This window comes from Trematomus bernacchii, unplaced genomic scaffold (genome assembly GCF_902827165.1).
Source record: "Trematomus bernacchii unplaced genomic scaffold, fTreBer1.1, whole genome shotgun sequence".
Taxonomy (NCBI): domain Eukaryota; kingdom Metazoa; phylum Chordata; class Actinopteri; order Perciformes; family Nototheniidae; genus Trematomus; species Trematomus bernacchii.
In genome coordinates, this window is record NW_022987648.1 from 9034991 (window position 1) to 9057023 (window position 22033).

Here is a 22033-nt window from a genome sequence, read left to right on the forward strand (position 1 = left end):
GTCCGCTGTATAGAAAACTGTAGTTTCCATAGCTTCCCCACAGCAGCAGGCGCACATTTATGACCTCTGCTGGCGCATCATAAACACGTCGGATAGTGAAAGTGCAGTCGGATTCTCTAAAGTACCGCAGTCTCTTCTCCTAAATCCTTTTGAATTCTCCTATCCACTATCCCTTAACCCCATGACGTTTCACTCCGAGGTCAAGGAATAGACGATAGGGTTAGAATTTAGGAACTGATTTTTTGGAGAATTCGAACGCAACCCCAGAATAACTTTTAATGCTGTATCCTATTCTTTTCGATGGCTTTATTGTATGATCATATGAACGATGAACAGATCGCCACTGGGCTTACAACTAAAGACACAGCTACGCAAAAAACGCAGCATGTGTACAGCTCATGTGTACGGCTCTGAGAATCTGCCTTGGTACAAAGTAGCAGTGAAAACATGGTACGGAATTTCATTGATTTGGGCATTCTCATTTCTCACAATAAGCAAGTGGAATGGATTTGATAATGAAGCACTGACACAGCGCTCTACAAAGAGCGGCGAGTGGATAGACCGATGCACGGACTTTCCACATGGTAAAAGTGGGGGGGGTCTAAACTAATCATTTTAAAAGGTCGGGGGGACTTGTCCCACACTCATATAATGGCTGTGACGCCCATGTCAGTAGGTGTGTATAAGCAATGGGTAAAACAGGGTGTGTGTGTATAAAAAACATTTGTTGTTAAGATGCTGGCTTGCTTTCTTCTTTTTCTTTACTATTACATGTCGTTTAGTTTACGCTTTACCCAGAGCTACTTACATTTGGGGTTTAGTATCTTGCCCGCAGACACCTCGACAAGTTGACTGCAGAGAAAGAGGATCGTACCACTGACCCTCAAGTTGGTAAACTCTATTATCCCCTGAGCCACAGCTGCCCTTAGTATGAGTTTTATATTCTGTAGTACTGCAGGAGAAATTTCCCTATGGGGACAATTAAGTTTATCGCTTGTATCGTATAGAGTAATGTAAAAGTACCTACTTTCATTGCCTCTTTGCACTTATAAAACGACATCCAGGCTTCATCTTTTGTCAAATATAAGTTAGTCGCCTATGTAATAAGGCCATAGTGAAATGTTTAAAAGGTCCAACTTCAGCTTGAGTAGAACCAATACCCTAAATCCTAACTCTCCAACATGAATATTTAAAGCTAACCTAAGATTGTTTACATGTGTTATTAACCATTTTCATCACAATTCTCCATTGAATGACCAATGCGGAGGGATGAGGCAAAACTCTCTTAACTGAAGCAAAATATTCCTCTTCCTGTCAGTATCCATGTTACCGTGGCCAATGCCCGACAGCCTCGGAGCAAACTGTGCTTCACAAGCGGCTCTGCCATGGAGAGAGCTGCTTTATCATACAGTAGGCAGCCGGGATAGAGCGAGGAGTATAGATTTATATTCTGTACATTGTTATGAGTGAACACAGATAAGGGCTCTTCTTGTAGGAGGATGTGGTGAGAGTAGATATTTGAATAAAGTTCTTCATTATGGAGTGTATCTTTCATCTATGAGGTGTCTTTTCCTTTGGTTTTCTTTGTATTCCTGCTGTATCTGTAGTTGTATTAGTTGTGTGTCCTGCCTGGCCTTGTCAAGCTTCACTAACATCCCCCTTTCATCATCCTGAATTTCCACTCTTACATTTTTCTTACATCCTTCAGTAATTTTCCCCTCCTTATTTCTGATTTATTGCTTTCTTAATGGCTGTTTTTACGTGGTGCTACGAGTTTGTCTTTGTCTGGGAAAGGTATATGGCTACAGAATTGCCCTGGAGATCAATAGATCTAATTTATCTCTATTCAACAAGCTTTCACAACACATCTTTTGCTTTTATATGTACGAAAAACATGCAATTATTGTTTCTTCAACCTTGTGAATGTAACTACATTTTCTAAGAGAATGGAAGAACACATTTATATAAACATAAGCTGAAGTTAAAGTGTGCAATAAAAGTTATAGTAGCCACATGGGCTCGGTGTATAAGGCACATTGTCTGAGGCACAGGAAGAGGAAGGATGTCCTCCACAACATGGGGAGCCTCTTAAGACTCAGGCTCATGGTGAAGCTACAATGTAATCCTTGACGGCCCAAACAGTCCAGAAGCCATCAAAGGAAACGTTGTTGTTGGAAAGGTTGATGGAAACTTTGCACTAACAGTCCGCAAGCCACAGATGGAAACATGGTTGATAGATAATGTATATCCTGTATCTGTCATGTTTCAGTAAAGCACATGTAACTACACTACAGATATTCCATCATAACGCTATTAGCTTTTTGATTACCAGTGATTCATCTTACTTTGCTTGAAGGTACGTTGAAAGTAGTACACATTTTGTAGGAGCAACTGCAACAGGCTGCATGCACTGTTGGTGAAATGCTGGATGATTACGTCTTTCATGAAATCCTTTAATAAGAAGTCCATCCAAGATACAAGGTAGTTTGACACTGAGGACAAATGCCACCCTGTGTGCTTCCTGGCACAGCTTTGATCCAGAAATAGATCTGGATCTCACTTTCTCACTCTTCACCCCATCAGACAAATGATAAACCCTGCCAGTTCAATCAACCTGGCCTATGGCAAACAAGCGACCTCGTGCACTGCAAATATGGGATAAATTCCAGGTTATTGACACTGGGCAGGTTATCAAGTTGTGTTTGCTTAGTTGGTTGGCACAATGACAGAATATATGTTGGAATACATAGCTTTTTGCAGCAGTCATCCCCTTTCAGTGTGTACAGAGATCTAATGGCGCATTTCCACTGCAGGGCCTCGTACGGTATAGTTAGGCCTTGGTAGGCCAGGCTCACTTTATGCTGCGTTTCCATTACAGTTTAGTACTGGGGTAGTAACTATAGTAATGCAGTGTAGGCGGAGCCGTGACGTCATCTTCAATGCGAACCACAAAACCAACATCAGCCGTTAGCTGTTAGCACTCAGAGCTCACAGCTCCTCATATCTGTTCAGAAACTAGACAAAAGTTAAACAACTACAAACCACAGACTGTCTGTGTCATGGCGAATACAGTCGCTGGTTTATTTATGTCTGTATAGGCCGTTGTTGTGAGTGTGGACGGTCAGAGCATATACTGCGTTAGCTTAGCCAATCTCCATCTAGAAAAACACGCATTTTAAAAGGTTTTTCGCCTGCCGTCTGTCTGCAGACTTGACAAAGCATTAATTCATGGTTTTTACTAACCGGTATCAGTATGTTGTTACTTCGGCATCATTTTGAAACGTGTATTACAATTAAATCACGGTCAAATATGTCCATCTTGTTGTAGTTGTAGCCCTCTTGCCAGCGCTCCTCTCTCTAGTTTAGCATACTCAGCCCGACTCAGCCCTGTTTGTTGGCCCCGATAGAACCACAATTTTCTAGGGCCAGAAAAGAGGTGAAAAAGTGGCCCCGCGCCGTGCCGCGCCGGAACTAGGCCTAGTGGAAGCACAACCAAAAAAGGGGACGGCACGACACGGCACGCTTAAAGCGAGCTCCGCGCTGCAGTGGAACTGCGCCATTAGAGATGACCCGCCCTTTAGCCTATCATGAACAATGTGTTAGACCGCTAGCCAATAGAAGTGTTGGTGTTACTTAGTGATGTCACTATGTCATTGAAGTAAACAAAGGATTTCAATCGAGGCGTTTCAGGAACTTTGGGATTTTAGCCTTTGCAGACCATTAACATGCACAACAACCTATATAACACACTTTAAGAAAGAGAAAACCCCAAGAAACATAGTTCCCCACAAATACATTTGAAAATGTTTCATAAGTGTTCATGTTGGGTCGCAATGTTTATTGTTCAGTTATCTGTTGGTATTGTGCATGCCAAATACATATCTATTTATGGCCAATGGTTTTAAAACCTAAGAATTCATACAAAGCTTATATACTTGTATCTAATTTGGGGCCATTAGCAAACCGTGCATCCTAAAATAAACCACATTGCTTGTAGTTTTTGTAGCTATCAGGACAATATCATGATCAGGATGACCATTGGCCTTCAAAAACACCATTTCCCATTTGCCCTTAAAGTAGAACTTCATGGCTCAAAAAAAGAGACGAGTCCATAGAGACATTTTAGTTTAAAGGAAGCATAACAATTCAAGTTAACCTCCATCGTAGACTGTTTAGTGTTTTTTGGGGTGGTCTGTATTATGCCTATATTTACTATGGATGGATGGATGGATGGATGGATGGATGGATGGATGGATGGATGGATACTTTATACCAATTTTGGGATAAACTCAAAACAGATACCATAAATGTCCACCCCATGCCCATTACAGAGATCCCTTCCCATCATTTGGTAGCTATCTGGCTGCCTGCCAATAACTGAGTCATTAATAGAACTTTGGTCGATGGATAAAGGTGCTCCTACAACAGTGAACAGATAGAAAGGGTTCAGAGAAGGATAACTGTGCAACATTCCTTCTGGGTTCTCATTTTCAGAAGTATTGATTGTTGTTCAGAGCATGCAAAGCTTATAGTGTTAGCAGAGAGTGAACTGTGGTGATAGTCGATCAGACCAACACAAGCAGTTAAAGCAAAAGCCAGACTGTTTTTTTACTATGAATACATTTCTTCTGCTGCGGTAATTACTGTAGTATCTAAGTATTTGTGTTTATTAACTGTGGGAAACTGTTTTAAGGGCACATCCCTTTATTCAATACTATTGACACCAGATAGTATTAACAATAACACCATTTCCCATTTGCCCTTAAAGTAGAACTTCATGGCTCAAAAAAAGAGACGAGTCCATAGAGACATTTTAGTTTAAAGGAAGCATAACAATTCAAGTTAACCTCCATCGTAGACTGTTTAGTGTTTTTTGGGGTGGTCTGTATTATGCCTATATTTACTTTGGGGTGATGGATGGATGGATGGATGGATGGATGGATGGATGGATGGATGGATGGATGGATGGATGGATGGATGGATGGATGGATGGATGGATGGATGGATGGATGGATGGATGGATGGATGGATGGATGGATGGATGGATGGATGGATGGATGGATGGATGGATGGATGGATGGATGGATGGATGGATGGATGGATGGATACTTTATACCAATTTTGGGATAAACTCAAAACAGATACCATAAATGTCCACCCCATGCCCATTACAGAGATCCCTTCCCATCATTTGGTAGCTATCTGGCTGCCTGCCAATAACTGAGTCATTAATAGAACTTTGGTCGATGGATAAAGGTGCTCCTACAACAGTGAACAGATAGAAAGGGTTCAGAGAAGGATAACTGTGCAACATTCCTTCTGGGTTCTCATTTTCAGAAGTATTGATTGTTGTTCAGAGCATGCAAAGCTTATAGTGTTAGCAGAGAGTGAACTGTGGTGATAGTCGATCAGACCAACACAAGCAGTTAAAGCAAAAGCCAGACTGTTTTTTACTATGAATACATTTCTTCTGCTGCGGTAATTAGCTGTTAGCACTCAGAGCTCACAGCTCCTCATATCTGTTCAGAAACTAGACAAAAGTTAAACAACTACAAACCACAGACTGTCTGTGTCATGGCGAATACAGTCGCTGGTTTATTTATGTCTGTATAGGCCGTTGTTGTGAGTGTGGACGGTCGGAGCATATACAACGATAGCTTAGCCGATCTCCATTCAGAAAACACGCATTTTAAAAGGTTTTTCGCCTGCCGTCTTGTCTTGTCTTGTCTTGTCAAAGTATTAATTCATGGTTTTTACTAACCGGAATCAGTATGTTGTTACGGCATCATTTTGAAACGTGTATTACAATTAAATCAAAGTAAAATAAATATGTTCATTTTGTTGTAGTTGTAGCCCCCTTGCCAGCGATTCTCTCACTAGTTTAGCATTTCAGCCCGGTTGTTGGCCCGGAAAGAACCACGATTTTGGAGGGCCAGAAAAACTGTGAAAAAGTACCCGTTAGCCGGAACTACCCCTAGTGGAAATGCAACCAAAAACAGCGGGTTTGGGCACGGCCCGCTTAAACAGTGCTACGCGCTGCTCGATTATGGCAAAAATCATAATCACGACTATTTTGGTCAATAATTGATATCAAGATTATTAAATACGATTATTCATTGACTTTGAAAACATCCATTTATTGAACTTTAGAACAGTATCTTTTTAACTGTTGATTACCCTGAACGTATAATTCAACTGCAAAACCAATACAAAAATAAATTAAATAAATTATACATTTAAATAAATAATATCAAAATAATAAATACCAATAAACAAGATCAACAAATATTTTGGAGCGCACTTCCACAAGCTACTAAACATTTATAAATACAAATAAATTAGACTAAAATTAATTAGATCAAATATGTTGTAGTGCACTGTCACAACCGAGCAAAGCTAAATAATTTCGTAATTGTGGCAGGCCAAATCGTAATTGCGATTTAAAATACGATTAATTGCACACCCCTAACACACACACACAAGCACACACAGACACATACACTTTTTGTCTAACACGCTAACACAGTTCTGTTATGCCTTTACATTTACTTTGTAAGTAATTATGGGACGTATTTTTCTTTCATAGCAATTTTCCTTCATACTTTCTTGCCGTGAAATAGGTCTTAAATTCTATTCAAAGTGGTCTTAAAAAGGTCTTAAAAAGTCTTAAATTTGAGTAGGTGAAACCTGCAGGAACCCTGCTTTAAGCACTGACCCTGCTTTAACTGATGTTGACACAAATCCACTTGCCTGCCTAATAAATGGAATAAATACATTGAAAAGAGCACAGTTGTTTCTGTTCAAATGCACTTCAAATGCCACATTTCATACTTCAAACGTCACACTTCACACAACAGATTTAGAAAGTAATTTGACCCTTTGCTAAGCCCCTTCCCTTAACCATTGTTGCCATACCCATCAAGTGTTTCAATATAGAACGGCACATATGTGACCTGCTCCATCGAAATCAGTCGCATTGACCCGAAGACACATTTGGAGTTGTATACACTGTTGGAAAGATGAGATTCCTAGCTTTCTAATGATATCAGGATTGTTTTTGTACTCCAAATATTAAGCAAAATATGTCACATTATATAATGACTGTCACCGAGTCATCATTTTGAGAAAAAGTCCTTTAAAGTTTCCTCTTCTCTGGAATCCATCGATCTGATTGATTATTAGTGGAGCAAATGATCAAAATACTACGGAGGGAAGATATTTTGTTACCGCCGTGTTACCTATGATTACTATACGTCTTACATTAATAATTTCAGCCGGAGGGAGGGGAAGCAGCGCTGCGGAACAGCAGAGTGGCGAGTGAGAGCTGTCATCTTCCCTTTACAAGCTTCAAAAATGTATTTATCGTGTGATTTTGGAAATAAAAGTTTCATATTCTGAAAGCCAAGACTTTGTTTATTTAAAATCAAACAAAACACCAGAACCCCGAAAAACTATTTTTTTACGCAAATCCACGTTTATTTTTAAATGAGCCGTTGCGACTTCCGACTGATTTCGATAGAGCGGGTCACATACGCATAATAATAATGCTGGCAGATTTGCAACAACAATTCCTTGTGATTTATTTTACCAATGGGTTCTCAATTTCAGACTTTTCATATCAAAGACGTGAACATCTGTTGGTTTTGCAGAAATGCTAATTCTGTGAATATAGTAGCCATTAGCGTACATAGTCCCACTGTTGTGTTGTTTTTGATGCCTATCTATTTGCATTTTTTGGCTTAGGCGCCATTCGAAGTCCGGCCAGAGAGTTTTCTGTAGAACTGCCAAATAACTTCATGTGAGGTACCGCACTCCGTCAGGCCCTCAGCAAAACACACGCCACAATTAAACTAATCTGTCCAAGGGTTGGCGAGACAATCGAAACTCAGAAACATAAACAACAGAAACACACAGCTGATTGTTCATATTCATTCAAACAACATATTACATTACATTTAATTTAGCTGACGCTTTTATCCAAAGCGACTTACAATAAGTGCATTCAACCAAGAAGATACAAACTTGAAGAAAACAGAATCATATAAGTACATTAGGTTTCATAGAGCCAAACAATTTCAAGTGATACTCAACAGGCTTCAGATAAGCCAGTCCTTTGTTAGTGTATAAGTGCTTTGTTAGTATGTAAGTGCTTAGTTAGTATATAAGTGCTTAGTTCAACCTGGTCTCACCAGAATGCGTGACTCCACCACGACTCCTTAACACCGCAGTACGTGGTGGAGTCACGCACTCTGCTACATTTACGTGTCGGCACCACGCAAACAACCCCAATGTAAAGTGAATGAGGCTCCTTTGTCGTGGTGCACACATGCATTTCTACAACGTCCCGCAGTGAGCTTTTATTCTATAAAACGTTTTTAAAATCTACTTTATAGCTTGTAGTAACTCACGGGAGGCTTCTTTTATTTTATTTGTATTCATAATCATTTTTATTTTTCGTCAGAATGTATTATGGTGCATTAGTTACGATTTTTTGTTCTCAAAAAACAGTGCATTGTGTGTAATACAACTGTGATTTTGATTAAATTAGTTAGTTTTTAAGGAAGGCCAGAGCTTCAGCTGTGTCAAATAGATTGTTCCCTTTAGTTAACGTTATTTAAAAGATAATTATATTCCTATTTGATCATGTCCCCTTTATTGTATTACGGACGCAAAGAGCAATGTGAGCGTCCATTCCCATTGGATAACGGAGGATTTTACACCCGGAAGTAAGTATTCTCCTTACTGTCGATTGATTTTACAGTGATATCTGCACTACTCATCAACTCAAAAACACCCGATTATCCTTGTTAATTACACAACATTGATTGGTTTAAATTGTGTACAATGCTTTTGTATTTTCCCCTTTTGATTCGAAGAAACAAATATTTTTTCTGAGTTTTTGGATGGCAGAAGACACTACACTACCCAGAATCCTCAGCTTTCGTTTGGGACTAAACCATGTTTCGTAAAAGATAAAATCATACTTTATTCAGCAGTGCTTGCTTTACTCTTTGAAAGTCATCACATGAATGCATTGTAATAAATGGTTTGGCTGCATTAAATATTACACATCTGTCGTAGTTCTTTATTTATCTACAGAGATCGGGCATCAGAATAGACCGGAAACTATTCTTTTACCGTTCTGTTTTAATTTCACAATAAAGTTAGTAGTAATAATTTGTTTTGATATTATTGTTTTTGATTAACTACTAGACCGCTGGGTCATGTTAAGACCATCTTTTCTGTGTTGCTGTGGGTTTTTTATATCGCTTTTGTGTTACAAATATCAAAACAATAACAAAATATATCCGTCGTAAACTAAACCAGAAACAGCAGTATATTTTATTTTGTTAACACTGTAAAGCTTTTTAACCCGAACCACCTACTGGTTAAAGCACGTTATTACACGTTTAGAGTAATTGCAATGCAGGAAGATTGTGTCTTTAGTGCCTGATAGGAGGATGTGCAAAACAGACAAACTAATAAGGCTTTATTTAAACATTAAAGAATAATTTAGGTTAAGGTCTTCTTTTAAATAAGAAAAAAGCTTTGGGGGTATCTATCTATCTTGCACTATTTTTTCTGTGTATCTGTTTTATTGTGTTGCACTGCTGGAGGAGCCTGTGACCTGAGGGGGGGGGGGGGGGGTAGGACACGTTCGATTCCTGTCTTGGATAGTGTGCCGTCCATGGGTTTCATTCCATTTCAAAGTGCTTTTTGACGCTCCGTGTAAACTTCGCGCACTGCCACTCCAACATCCAATCACAGAGCTTGAGGACTGATCACAGGGTTTGTCAAGCTAAGCACATGGTGTAGTCCCAAACGAAAGCTGAGGATTCTGGGTAGTGTAGTGTCTTCTGCCATCCAAAAACTCAGAAAAAATATTTGTTTCTCCGAATCGAAAGGGGAAAATACAAAAGCATTGTACACAATTTAAACCAATCAATGTTGTGTAATTAACAAGGATAATCTGGTGTTTTTGAGTTGATGAGTAGTGCAGATATCACTGTAAAATCAATCGACAGTAAGGAGAATACTTACTTCCGGGTGTAAAATCCTCCGTTATCCAATGGGAATGGACGCTCACATTGCTCTTTGCCTCCGTAATACAATAAAGGGGACATGATCAAATGCACTGTTTTTTGAGAACAAAAATTCGTAACTAATGTAATTTTTACATTCTGACGAAAAATAAAAATTATTATGAATACAAATAAAATAAAAGAAGCCTCCCGTCAGTTACTACAAGCTATAAAGTAGATTTTAAAAACGTTTAATAGAATAAAAGCTCACTGCGGGACGTTGTAGAAATGCGTGTGTGCACCACGACAAAGGAGCCTCATTCACTTTACATTGGGGTTGTCTCATTGGCGTGGTGCCGACCCGTAAATGTAGCAGAGTGCGTGACTCCACCACGTACTGCGGTGTTAAGGAGTCGTGGTGGAGTCACGCATTCTGGTGAGACCAGGTTGGCTTAGTTAGTATCTAAGTTATTTTTTCATTTACTTTTTTCATTTTATTGCTCGAAGTGGAGTCGAAAGAGATGAGTTTTCAGTCTGCGCCGGAAGATGTGTAAGCTTTCTGCTGTCCTGATGTCAATGGGGAGCTCATTCCACCATTTTGGAGCCAGGATAGCAAACCGACGTGTTTTTGCTGATGGGAACTTGGGTCCCCCTCGCAGTGAGGGTGCAGCGAGCCGTTTGGCTGATGCAGAGCGGAGTGCACATGCTGGGGTGTATGGTTTAACCATGTCCTGGATGTAGGAAGGGCCAGAACCATTCACAGCATGGTACGCAAGTACCAGTGTCTTGAAGTGGATTCTAGCAGTTACTGGAAGCCAGTGAAGGGAGCGGAGGAGCGGTGTGGTGTGGGAGAATTTAGGAAGGTTGAAGACCAGACGAGCCGCTGCATTCTGGATGAGCTGCAGAGGTCGGATGGCACATGCAGGTAGACCAGCCAGGAGGGAGTTGCAGTACTCTAGGCGTGAGATGACGAGAGCCTGGACCAGAAGCTGCGTCGCTTTCTGGGTCAGGAGGGGACGTATCCTCCTGATGTTGTAAAGAGTGTATCTGCAGCAGCGGGTTGTTGCAGCGATGTTTGCAGTGAAGGACAGTTTGTTATCTAGGGTCACACCCAGATTCCTTGCAGTCTGAGTCGGGGAAACAACAGAGGGGCCGATGTTGATTGTTAGGTCAAGAGTGGGACAATCTTTTCCCAGAAGAAAAAGCAGTTCAGTCTTGTCAAGGTTGAGCTTGAGGTGGTGAGCAGACATCCACTGAGAGATGTCAGCTAGACAAGCAGAGATGCGTGTGACAACCTGGGTCTCTGAGCGGGGAAAGGACAGAATTAATTGAGTGTTGTCAGCGTAGCAATGGTATGAAAAACCATGCGGGCTAATGACAGATCCGAGCGAGTTTGTGAACAGAGAGGAGGGGACCGAGGACAGAGCCCTGAGGGACCCCTGTAGATAATTGACAAGGGTCGGACTCGGACCCTCTCCAAGTTACCCTGTAGGTGCGGTCTTTGAGGTAGGAGGTGAGGAGGGAAATTGCAGAGCCTGAAACTCCAAGTTCTTGGAGAGTGCGAAGGAGGATCTGATGGTTCACCGTGTCGAATGCAGCAGACGGGTCCAAAAGGATGATGACAGAGGAGAGGGAGGCTGCTTTAGCAATGTGCAGTTCCTCAGAGACAGCAAGGAGAGCAGTTGTGGAGTGACCTGCCTTGAAACCAGACTGGTGCGGATCAAGAAGGTTGTTCTGATGGAGATAACAGGAGAGTTGTTTAAAGACAGCGCGTTCAAGTGTTTTAGACAGGAATGGGAGGAGAGAGACAGGCCTGTAGTTTATAACATTGGACGGGTTGATAGTGGGTTTCTTTAGGAGAGGGGTTACTCTTGCCTCCTTGAGACTGTTTTGGAAAGTGACCAGAAGTGAGAGAAGTATTGATGAGATGGGTGAGAAACGGTAGAATATCAGGAGCGATAGTCTGAAGGAGGTTTGAGGGGATAGGGTCCAGAGGAAAGGTGGTAGGATGGGCAGAGGTAATGAGGGTAAGAACCTCACTTGGAGAGAGAGGGGAAAAGGAGGTTAGTGTGTGCGTGAACAGTGGGACTGGTGACCCAGTGGTGACTAATGGTGAGTCGGAAAATGAAGAACGAATATTATCAACCTTTACAACTATTACAAGAGAAAAGCCTTTGAAGACAAGGACTTACCAATGAGTTTGGCAAACACACTTTTCCTAGACAACAGAAAAGTTTAATTTTGGGCTGTTATCCAGTGACTCTCAGAATAAAGTTTTTCTGAAATTGCGACAGCTGATAAGATCTCCCGCTGCGACCGCCTGTCATTTGAACCTGTGAAAGCAACAGTCTGTGCCGGCTAAAAATGAGAAGCTGCTACCCTGGATGTTTAGCACATTGCTTTCTGCTAATGAGAACGACAGAGGAGAGATAACAGAGCAGAGCAAATCTGTGTATTTTGCCAACCTCACTGCCAGAGTTTAGTGAAATTCACCAATCCTCTTTAAGAAATCCATGTGGTTCCTCATTTGGTGGTATATATATTTAACTATTATTTAACTACTATGGACAATACACTTTGATTAACATGAGCACTTGAGTCCATGATGTAATGTGGATTAGCCATAGAGGCTAATTTTCATCTGGAGTCCTTGCAGGTTGATGGCATTAAAAGAAAACATACAAGAGCACATAGGCACAGGCAAAAACCCATTCGCGTACTTAAAATACATAAGCACAGTTGACAGAACAGATTGTTAGTTCTTATTATTTTTAGTTCTATCGTGAAATTGTATTTTTTGTCAATTTTCTTTCTGAAAACTGTTGACATTTAAGTTATTTATAGCCATTGGATTATGTTGAACATTTTATTTAATCTGATCTAGTCAATCCTTTTTTCCCTTTTAGTCAAGCCTACTTAACATAAGATTACATCTAACCATTATCTGATTATAAAAACACAGGTTGAAAAATGAAGTCCTCCTTCCTGTGCTTTTTACTAATGCCACATTTTAGTCTCATATTTTATCTTTGCATGTTGATATCACAGCCATGCTTGAAGATGGTGGCACCATTGTCTCGTCTTAGTCATGTACACAAAAGGTGTTGACAAACTTTTCTTGGCTTAATTTCATTAAAACTAGTGAATATGAGGCAATAATTTAATAAGGACAGGCACATCAGGGTCTGCATATGTTCCCATCATTGTTCTGTATGAAAGTCTCTTCAATCATAGCATTGCTACTCAACATCAACATACATAATTATTGTGGCTCTATGATGACAGAGCCAAGGACTGGTTACATCAGCAGTAATGTGTCTTTTAGAAAAATTGGAATTTCATTAAAGTGGACCTATCATGCTATATTTAAATGATATATTGTAGGGCCATACCTATATAAGGTATATTTATACGTTTCTGTTTTCAAAATACCAAACAGATCATGCATTTTAGCCATGCCTCATTTTGCTCTATGTGCTGTTTGCTGTCTACGGGGCTGATTCTGCTGACCACGCCCCCCTGCAGGAGAGGGGAGACGTGCTCTGATCAGCTGCTGGGCTGTCAGAAGAGGGGGAGAAAAATGGCGCATTTCCACTACACGGTCGGCCTCGGCCACGCTCGGTACGGCTCGGTACGGCTTGGCCGCGTTGGGCCTTAACAGGGCCGACTCACTTCATGCTGCGCTTCCATTACAGTTTAGGAACTGGGGTAGTTACTATAGTAACGCAGTGTAGGCGGAGCCGTGACGTCATCTTCAATGAGAAATCCAGAAACACAACACAGCCGTTAGCTGTGAGCACTCAGAGCTCACAGCTCCTTATATATGATCAGAAACTCGACAAAAGTTAAACAAGTACACACCACAGACTGCCTGTGTCATGGTGAATACAGTCGCTGCTTTATTTATGTCTGTATAGGCCGTTGTTGTGAGTGTGGACGGTCGGGGCATATACTGCGTTAGCTTAGCCAATCTCCATCTAGAAAAACACGAATTTTAAAAGGTTTTTCGCCTGCCGTCTGTCTGCAGACTTGACAAAGCATTAATTCATGGTTTTTACTAACCGGTATCAGTATGTTGTTACTTCGGCATCATTTTGAAACGTGTATTACAATTAAATCACGGTCAAATATGTCCATCTTGTTGTAGTTCTAGCCCTCTTGCCAGCGCTCCTCTCTCTAGTTTAGCATACTCAGCCCGACTCAGCCCTGTTTGTTGGCCCCGATAGAACCACAATTTTCTAGGGCCAGAAAAGAGGGGAAAAAGTCGCCCCGCGCCGTGCCGCGCCAGAACGAGGCCTAGTGGAAGCACAACCAAAAAAGGGGACGGCACGACACGGCACGCTTAAAGCGAGCTACGCGCTGCAATGGAAATGCGCCAAAAGAGATCTCCGTCCTCCGTGTTTTATTATATAGAGTCGTTATTCATTTGTTTTAAAGCCCAATAAATAACAAAGAAGACCTTTGACCGGCACTTTTCTAATTTTGTCCGGAAGATTTAAACTTTAACGGACATCTTGACCGGCGAAAGAAACTGAAACTGAAACTCTGCCGCACGGTCCCCTCGTTCTTTGGAAGAGGCGGAGAGGTGGGTGTTTGTCATCTGCTGGTGGACTAACCGGAGAGAATTACAGTGCTTGCCTCGACGGGGAGGGATTGCATTGAATTAAAGCAGCGGGAGCAAACGCTTGCTTCGGGGAGGGAGAAAAAAAGCCACAGCGGAGAATAAACAGAAGGGTAACCATGGTAACTATGGGCGGGAAGTCTTCTTCGCTGCTTTTGTGGCAGACTACAGCGCCACTTACAGGCCTGGCATATGTACTACAGCGTCTCCAGCGCTTTCGAGCGGCAATGGCCGGCCGTGGCCCAACCCCACATTCCCCTGATAGGTGGAGAGTTGGCCCAATAGCCGAAGCGCCACTTCTGTGACGCCATAGAAGTGTTCTGGATCAGTCTGTATCAGATCCGTTGCAGCCCCTTTTTTAGAGATTTGGGTATGGAGGAAAATAGAGAGGGTTGTGTTTTCTGACACTTGGTGAGTTCCCTGGAACACCGGGGACACATATTCATGTATAAAAGACGTACAAAAGTGCATTTTGCATGATAGGTCCCCTTTAACAGATCATGATTTGTTGAACAATTGCCATGCATGGCTCCTCCTGTGATCACTGAGCTAATATTACAATGTGGGTATGTATCGATTCTGTCCTTCACAGCTAAACTGTGGTTGATCAATTAAAAATAGCATATGAAAATAAAACTTTCTCTTGCAATCCATTCAGAAATATCTCTTGGTTTACGTAGGTTAGATTGCTCTGTGTCTGGGGCAAAGATAGACATGCAAATGCCTCTACTGTTTTCTCTTCATTTAGCCATAGAGCTAACCTTGTGCTACCACTTTCTGTTTATTGGCAAATGTAGAATACCTTTTCTGGAACTTTAAGCGGACTCTTTTTGAAGCATTTATTGGATGTGACATGTTTGAAAAGGCTCTCTTCACAGGGTTTTTGTGACCCCACAATCAACATCTTAGAAATGTCATTTTAAAAGAGCTTGACCCCATTGTCAGCCCCACTCGATTCTCATCCACACCCATGTTTTTCTTTCTTTCTTCCCCTACATCTATTCATTCTCCCCCGTTATTCCATCTGTCCTCCCATTTTTCTCTCATCCTCTTACCCTTTCTTCCCCTCCCCTGCCATTCATTACTGTTCTCCATGACGCATACCTGGTGGCAGTCTCTCATCCTCTATTCCATCGGGAGAAAGGTAAAGCCACAAAAGCACAGTGCTCTCCGTGTGTGCTCATTCGTTCACATTTAATCATCCACAATGGCAGTGACCATCATTCCCAATTTCCTCAGTCACTGGGCTGACAGCAGAGGGATAGTAAAGCTGTAGCGCTTTGTGCATGCTGATACAAATATTACAAGGCAACAATGGCTTTCAGTCTCTCATGTCTTACTTCTACAGCTGTAGTTGTTTTGTACTTGAACAGAACATTCATATTCCTGTGATGGTTAGAATAACAGAAATAAATACATCCCAGAGGAACAATTAGGTTAGTATACCGGGGTTTTCAGCACCATATTTTATAATGCAGATTGCAATTGTCCATATTGCCATGTTTTTAATTAATTTGCTTTCTCATTTGTTATTGCTTTTTTATATGAGTTTCTAAAAGACTTGTTTGAGGAACATTGTGAAGCAGTTTTTTTATTCTTCCATATTGTTTAATAATATGGATTTAAAATATACGTTGGGTTAGGTTGCCTGGGTGGCAGATGGGTAATCATGCTCATCATTCTTTATATTGTAAAAAAGGATTTGTTGTTTTTTTAAATGTGTTGCCATGTTGGTGACACTGCCCTAAGGATGGGAATGTCAGTTGTCCACTATCAGTTGGATTTTTTGTTGCGTTTCATACAGGTAATCATGGACCCCAGAGGATCAATCATACAGAAATTGGTGCCCCACTGACTTATCCTGTACCACTACCATGAGGTAGATCGTTAATTGTCTCATCAACTATTCAGAGGATTTTCATTGAATTCGGTACAAACATTCAAACCTCCATCGGGGTGATCCTCTGAATTTTAAACTAGTGACAACATCAAGTCAAATTTCAAATTCTGCGATGGTGTGATTTATGATCAAGTTCCTTCAAAACTAATGACATTCCAAACAGCTTCCGCCACACTTTAAGCGTATTGTTTATTAGCAAGGGAAGCTAACAAGCCTACCTAAGATGGGCACAGGGTTAGCATTATAGCATTATACCTGTTTAACATCAAAATGTTAACATAACCTTGTCAAATCATAGCATGGCTAGATTAGCATTTAGCTCAAAGCACAGAGCTATGGACATTTTTGCAGAATAAGTGTTGTCTTGTTCAATTTATAAAAATTCAACATAATTATTATAAACTTTGACCAATAATGAACTTGTTAAGTAAAAAAAAGAAGTTTATAGTTGTGTTTATATTGATTGAGTAAGTGTCGTAGCCGCAAGTGTCTTCACACAGGAAATATTTAATTAAAAAAATTCGGGCTAAACTTGTTGAGGGTACAATCAATTACATAACAATTTAATGGAGCAGATCGACTTCGTCTCAGTTTTATGTAATTTGCTTTATTCTTTAGTTACAGGCATTTTTGAATATGTATAAGATGAGTAATGATTAATCTACCATTACAACAAATGATTACATAATTCACACCCCATTACTGAGTTCAGACATCCTGCAGCATTGGCAAGAGCCATTTCCATTGCACACTGGTCAAGTTCCTTCAAAAGCATTAAATGAACGATACCAATTTAAGACGTTCGTGACTTGGTTGCAATCTGGTTGTGTATGACACAATGCATAATAACAAGATGCAGATTCATATATTACAAATTTGTGGTAAAGAAAAGTAAAAAGCAGCTAGTATCAAACAAAGCAAACATACATACCATAAATTAACAGACTTACATGATTTTTTCTGCTTGTCACTTTTTTGATTTCACTGAATTCTGGATAAAAATAAAGTCATTTAATCTTATTCCATCACCGTTAATTAATCTTGACAGAAAAAGCATTAATTTTCTCATTTATCAGTGAGAAAAACATGGGTAATAACTGTAAAATGTTTGATTTGTCTTTCTTTTATGGAACTACATGAAAAATTGATGATTGATTTAGTGTTAACAAAGCTGGAAATAACAGTGTTGCTCCTGCTTGTTATTATGGAGCCAGAATTGGGTCAATATTCTAGCGCGCAAAACAAGCTACTCACGAGCGAAAAATGTGCTTTTACACGTGCATAAAATGACCCTGGCGCGCAGATTAAACCCCCTGCTCGCTCGCGGGAGTTTCAGCCTCACTCGCTCGCGGAGTCTGTCTGCGCGCGCGTGAAAAGTTTCTGACACTTTGGGGCAGAGCCACTGGACTTTGATTGACAGCTGCCAGGAAGCCCCGAGTTGCCAGGTTTGATCATTGCCTGAACTACCAAGAGCCGAGGAGTGACAGCAGCACGATTAGTTGGACGAGATTTATTGGTGAAGTTGTCCATAAAAAACTATTATATTCGTAAAGTGTAGAGCTAATATATATATATCAATTAATTTGATATAAAACAATATATTTTTGAGTGGGCTGTATCTGTCGAAAACTGCAGCAGGAGGGCTGTCTCTCTCGCGAGCGAGCGCATAGCCGCTCGCGGGGGTTTAATCTGCGCGCCAGGGTCATTCTATGCGCATGTAAAAGCATATTTTTCGCTCGTGAGTAGCTTGTTTTGCGCGCTAGAATATTGACCCAATTCTGGCTCCATAGTTATCATCCTCTATTAGTATTGACATTTTAAACTTCAAACAAAAATTGTTAGCAAAGATTACACAATAACTCAGCATAGATCACAGTATGACTCAGGTTTGCTGTAAACACTAAAAAGGCATCACACACAATGACATTTTCAATTTAGAATTACACTTTTTATCTCAGTATGCAAAACAAATGACATATAACCAGGGGTGCACACAACTTTGTCAACGGGGGGGTGGTAGTGGAGTACAGCGCTTCGCGATTGTCAACGCGGGGGGGGGGGTGGAGTACAGCGCTTTGCGATTGTCAACGGGGGGGGGGGGGGGGTGGAGTACAGAGCTTCGTGACCGCGGAATGTTGTGGTCAGCTGTTTTAGCGCAGCCCTGTCTGTGCACACGGAGACCGACTCTGTCGTCCGGTGATCTAACCGCCTTCTGGAAAAGCTTCACAAGTACGTCAGTACGCAAATGCGCTTTGTGACACAAGTTACGGTACGCATTTCAGATTGTTGCCGCGCATGCGTACCTGCGTACCAGTTATGTGCACCCCTGCATATAACCAATCTCCTAATATCCATATGTATCTCTTAAACCCACCATAATTCATTGAATATGCCCCCACCCATCTTTTAAAGCTTTACTGTTTACTGTTACGGGCCGTCTCCACGGCAGCGTTAAAAAATCTTGAAACGCTTCTGCCCATTCACTTTGAATGGGGGGTGACGTCACTTTTTTTCGCTTTCGCCGAAATGCATTGTGGGCAGGCGAGCGGAGATTCTCAGGATTTTCAAGATCCAAAGTTGAACAATGTTCAACTTTTGAAGCTGAGGAGGAAGCGTCAGCCAATCAAATCCCGTGTACGCAAATCTGACAGTTCAAGCTCTAGCCAATCAAACGGCGTGTATGCTGGGAGAGAAATACCGCAGGTCATTTCCTCATATTCCAAAAAATGGAGGAGAAATTAACGGTAGCGAATCAATCACCCGGTGCTTTATGACCAGACCTACCGGGATATAAACCGGAGGAGCCAGGCATGGAGGGAGGTGGCAGAGACAGTGGTAGGTTTTCGCCTGTTTTGGGGAGTTTATATCCAGTTTACTATGGGCTTTTTTGCTTCGTATGTCGCGGGCGGGAGATTCATGTGATTGGTTGCTCGCAAAAAATCCTCAAGCTTCAGATACGCCCACCTCCAAGATTTTTTTAACGCTGCCGTGGAGACGGCCCGTTATGCTGTTCCAGACTCCTGGGATTGTATTAAGTGTTGAGAATGTCAAATGGCAGTGCGAGCACCCATAACTAAAGCTAATTAGCAAGGCCATTTATTACTACTAGATGTGTGTTTTTGTCAATGATGGTGCTGAATGTTGCTCTTAGAACATGGAACCTTGGCCTAGAATACATGCGGTTAAACAATATGTTATGTATCATGTACTGTTTGGGTTTATGTGAAGGACTATTTCTATGTTTGCTCCATGTTTTAAGGTAAATACTGTATGTCTGGCCTTGTGAGTGAACACAATGATTGGTTCATGTTCTTTGTCCACTTCTGCTGTTGTGAAACCATTGAACAGGGTTCATGGCGATGTCGATTTCGATTGTATTACCTGCAAAGAAAAAAAGCATGTCAAGGGTTTTTACCGCACACTTTTTACTGGTATTGCTATGCATGCGAGGCAAACAACCTGATATTGACACTGTGTGGCATAACTTTCCCTCTGACCGCTCCCCCCTGACCATCAATCACCAAGGCGGCCAATTCATCAAGTAGCCCCGTCGGTCCGGCCCCCTTAGTGACACACAAACGTTTTTCCAATTTAAAATCTGATATTGATGGAGCACTGCGTACTGCTGCAGCCTCTTTTGAGCCTCGCTGGGGCCAATATTGTTATCCATATGCTTACTAATTTTCCTTGGTCATAATTCAAGTCACAACATTTCCATACAGGATTCGGCTACTGGCTAACTACTGTGACTGAAAGAAAAATATAGAAAGACATACCCAATGTTGCTTGTTTGACAGATTGACCATGTTTGGGTCTAGTTGTCAATGGTCTTCTAGACTTGTGGTCAAACCATACACCAAAGGCTACTCGTACACCTTTTTTTCAGTTTGTGTTGATATTAGTTTGCAGCACCTCAAAATAAGTCCTTCCAGACCAGTGTTGATTGTAAAGAGCAATCAATTGTTTTGTATTAGGTATACAAAGACTGGCAGTGAGTAGCGAGGAAATCTGGAAATGTAGGGGCACAGTTTGGGGCAGTTTGTTTCACTTCATTGACACGTTAGCTATCAATGGTAGCCAAGTTCTCGTTTAGAGGACACATCCCTTGGTTTAACCCAAACATAATCTGTAAAGAAGGATGTATCCTTCTAACATTAATTGACACAGAGGAATCTGTCGTTTTTTTTTATGATGAACAAATACATACTCACATTTAAGTTATTTCTGTAATCATTTATAACAATCTGTACATCTGCATTTTGGGGCCATTTTCTTTTCTGTTACAATGGATGTAGATATAACTTGCCTCCAAACCTTATTGCCCATTGTGACGGAGTTCTCTTTGTTCCTTCGTAAACATAGGCTCAGTCAGTTGATTTAAGCTCAAAAAGTTTTATTTATAACGACAACAAATATATATACTGTTTGACAATATCAAAACAGTATAAATTAAATAAACAAAATCAAAGTTAGGTTTTCTATCGATTAAATATGGAGTAAACAAATCCACTAGCTGTTGCCTTCACTGCAACAATCTCCAGCCAGTCCAGGGCCAACACCGTCCCTTATGAACACATAGCCCCTCCCCACAGGCTTAACGTCAATTGGTTACATTATTAATTCAAAAAGAGCATTGTCAACATCATTTTAACCCCTCAAACATGAGAAAAACGATACGACCCAAACCCATACATAAACAGGTTAACTATCTCATAACACAAACATTCCCCATCATTAATAAACGCAAAAGAAAGAATAAATTGCATGCTTCATGAAATCATATTTAAAACACGGAAGTGATGCGCCTCCGTCTTTTCCACATAGAGAGCCGAAGTCCCTCCCTTTCCGGTGGAACTCCAATACATAATTTTTCCGAAATAAGGTCCCATGAAGTCAATGGCGAGAGAAGAATTATCTTTCGATCCCGTTTGAATTGTGCCATGAATTACACATATGATGTTTGTCAATTTAAAAGATAATTTTGCAAGTAAAAAAAAAAAGAATTGTCGTAAAACTGTGAAGTAACATTTTTTTTGTGTGAAACCGCTCAATGAACTACATCTCTGGTCTCGCACAACACACGTCACCAACACCAAGCTGGCTGTCACGTTAGCACATTTCACCTCTTTCTTTCATAATGAGGCGAACAGTATTAAACGAGGAGAAAATCACTACAAGTCTGGGCATGTTGAGAGCTGTATATACACAAAAGTGGAGTTAGTTGGTTCCGTAAGAGGTGAGTGTTAAACGAGTGTAACGTTAATGTCAGCTAGCTAACATTAGCTAACAAGGTACACTCCTGTGTTTTGTTTGAGCAACTAGTTTTCTCGTTAAGAACTACGTGATCGCTGTGTATGCTGTGGATAACATTAGTGTTGGCAAGGACAAGGTACACAGAAAACGAGTTGCTAAAACAAAACACGAGTGTACCTTTTTAGCTAATGTTAGCTAGCTGACATTAACGTTACACATTACACTTGTTTAACACTC